We start from the raw sequence: 3,853 nt of genomic DNA on the forward strand, positions 1-3,853 counted from the left end.
TTCTGCAAAAGAACTTAAAGAATGTTTAGAGAAATTAAAGAAAAAGATCAGATCACTTCAGAGTGGAAACAGTTTCGATAGAGTGGTTCACGATGAGGAAGACAAAACTCCAGACATCTCGATCTCCAGTATGGAAGACGAGGAATTGGGTAAGTTCTTTCGAATCAAGCCGACTATTTCTCTGTTGACCTCAAGTTTATCAGCAGGACGACAGCTCACCGTTTAAATCTTTATAGTATCACAAAACGTAAAGCACTGCTTTTCAATTGCATAAATTACTTTTAAAGTCGTCAATAATGCTTAAAATGATCAGGGAAAAGACAAAGAGTAGTACACCAGTTTTTATTGCTACATTGCAACTTTTCTGTGTTGTCTAGCAACATGTAATGACACCATTTTACTGTCAGTCACTCTTTAACAAACAGATTCCACACTGCTGTAGGTCTGTTCAGTAATAGATCACAGACGACGTCAAAATGTGGTACACAGGGCAGAGCCAAGTGCATTACTGCTGTTCTTACCACATTTTGATGTGTTTGTTTTTCTATTGAGTGAAAGAAAATAAATTTCTTTTTCTAATTTTGGATCTGCAGGGCTGGGGGATCATGTGTACTATAGGTGGCCTCGGTCGACATATCGACCGATATATCGGTCGACTATCGGTCGACCATCGGTCGGCAATCGACCGACTATCGGTCGACAGTCGGTCGACAGTCGACCGATAGTCGACCTATAGCTATAGTCAACCGATAGTCGACCGATATATCGACCGATAGTCGACCGATATATCGACCGATAGTCGACCAATGCATCACCCGATATGAACACATTTATCGGTCAATAGTCGACCGATAGTCGACCGATATATCGGCCGACTGTCGGCCGATGCATCAGCTGATATGTGCACATTTATCAGTCGACTGTCGGCCGATATATCGGTCTACTGTCGGCCGATCTATCAGTCGACTATCGACCGATAGTCGGTCTATAGTCGACCTATAGTCGGTCCACAGTCGACCGATATATCGGCCGATATGTCGACCGAGGCCACCTACAGTACACATGATCCGGGCTGGGCTCTTGTAGCATCTGGTGACCCCCTGGATCCTTGCTTTTGCTCTTGGGCAACTAGGAGGTTTTTTTTTTCATTAGAAGAATATGCTGGGCACCCTGGATTTCACAACTTCAGAGCACTGGGCTCCCTTCAATTTTTTTGAGAGCTCAGCCTTGTGCTGTTTCAATTTGTCCTAAGTTTTCCCCCTGCAAGTTTTGTTAGTTACCCCTCTTGCAGTCACCATGGTAGAAGCCACCACAATAGATAGATAGATAGACGTTTATTAATAATACCTTAATAGCAGCTGGAAGCTGAATTACAAAGGTGTACAAATTATATAATAGAACTATACAATAAAATCAAACCTAAAAGGGAACTAATTTACATATGGGCCCATATACAATTGTAATAGATGTCAATTAAAATGTCTTGCGCTTGCTGGAATGAAAGTATCTCTGAACCGATTTGTTTTAAAGGAAACTCTAAATGGTCTGCGTCGTCGTAACTCCCTAAGTTGATCTCGGTTGTCGAAAGGCAGTAAGTGGTACAAACAATCCAAGGGATTGGAGACGATGTTGTTAAAGAATTTTAGGCAAAGGTCTTCCCTCCGATCCCTTAGGGTTTTCAGCTCTGCCATCTGAAGCACTTCTCTATAATGATTATCATAACCGTATATAATTTTCAAGGCTCTCTTTTGGACCCGCTCTAAACTTAAGCTCAAATAATCGGGGAGACTATAAAGGTAGACCTGACATCCATAAAGTAAGACGGATTGAATGCAAGCAACATAAAAATTCACTAATTCTGGTGATGGTACCTTAGCTCGCTTTAACTGAGTTAAAAAGTAAAGGCGCTTAGCGGCCTTTTTAATCATCTCAGTAACGTGAGTGTTCCACTTGAGGTTGTCTTGAAAATACACACCCAGTAATTTCACGACACTGAAGGCGCTAACCTTAGAGCCATTAATTTCTATGAGATCGTAGGAAGGAGGGGAGCGCACGAAGGAAACTCTTAGCTCATTACATTTTTTCGGATGAAGTTGAAACGAGTTAAGTGTTGACCAGGTAGCTACTTCGTTTATCATAGACTGAGCATTGCTAGGACCACCCTTGCTTATGATTTCATACACTGTCGTGTCATCTACATATTTTATACAATCACTGGCTGATGGTACTTTCAAATCATTTATCATAACCAAGAATAGCCACGGTCCCAATTTTGTTCCCTGCGGTACTCCTGCTCGGACCGATCCCCACTCTGAGAGACAATCATGTGCAAGTTTGACCCTTTGTTTCCTATCTTTAAGAAAGGCTATTATCCAATTAATGATGTAAGGGTTGATGTTGTAGGTCGAGAGTTTCGATAGCAAGAGGCTGTGATCTATCTATAAAGACCATGCCATTGCAATCTCTTTTTTGTAGTCTGCATAAATTAACACCCAAAAACAATAAAAACTTCATAAAATATATATAAATCTACAAGAAGCTTGGAGGGTAGAGTAGAGTGGGTACAAGGGGGAGTAGTTGTAAACGGACAGGTACCCCATCCTATGGGCGTGGTCACTTTACACTTTCAAGCTAAGTAAATTTCACAAGAAAGATCATTGAGCAATAGAAAAATGATAATTTTCCAGCTAATCTGCAGAATTCTCTGACTTAATTTTGATGACCTCAAATGTATTTTTATTCAGAGGTGGAGAATATTTTCCTGTCACTTTACACAACTCTGCTTCTTTGTTTCTTTGTGAAAACCCTGCTGCCTGCAGTTGTGGTACATGTAGGTTTTTGAGTGTACACAGCAACAGGGATAATGGTTTGTCCTCTTTTGTATCATCAGGAACCATGTAAGCTCTCTCTCCCCCAACAATGGCCATTCCACAGATCTGCATCACTGAGCAACATACCAGTTCAACCACGCATTAACTACTTGTCATTGTTAGTTGATGAAGCTCTTGAAGAAGTTTTCAGTTAAGCAGACTTCGAATACCTCACTGATGATCAAAGGCAGTTGAAATCAACAAATTACCAGTTGAAGCAAAAGCCACAGTCACCACAGAGCTGTTACTTTTCACAATGATATTTCTCGATCCCTCATGGACTATATGTGGAATAACTTATCCATGGCTACCCAGCAGTACCTAGGAAAGTACTGCCTAGCTCCTCAAAATCCTACAATTTCTGAAGGTCAACATGGACCAACTATGGCCAGGAAATCAAAAAGAACCTCTACTTGTGATTCTTAACTATTCAACTCTGAAACATTCCGAGGTTGTGAAGCACCACCTCCTACTCCAGAGCCTGTCTGAATCTTAAAACGGGCCATTAATTCTGAAGAAATATTTCTACAAGAATATGATTGACCTAAAGTTATGGGTGGAGAGGATTGCAGTGAGTGGAAGTTAAAGGTCAGGATTAGTTTGTGACATTGTTAATTTAGCTGGTTGGGGAAATTTTGCCTTTTTCAGGGAAATGTTGGGGAATTTCAAAATCCTATAACTGTGGCAACCATAACTAGGATATCCCCTTCCAAACTGAAAGGAGTTGGAATGTGAACACATGGTTTTTCTCTGGAATGTTACACATCTAGTAGAATCTAGAGATTTGTGAAACACTTATGATTCTCCAATTGCTGTCAAGACTTCCTTTGTGACTGTGAACCTACCATCTTAAAGTGTAAGTGGAGATTATTTATATTTAATCTAAGGCCATGAAATTACTAATTAGAAGTAAAAAAATGGCATGTCAGAGGCCAAAAGAGATCACCAAAAGCTTGGTTTGAATATAACAAATAAAACAAAAC

The sequence above is a fragment of the Pocillopora damicornis genome, chromosome 11, assembly GCF_964200805.1.
Source record: "Pocillopora damicornis chromosome 11, jaPocDami1.2, whole genome shotgun sequence".
Taxonomy (NCBI): Eukaryota; Metazoa; Cnidaria; class Anthozoa; order Scleractinia; family Pocilloporidae; genus Pocillopora; species Pocillopora damicornis.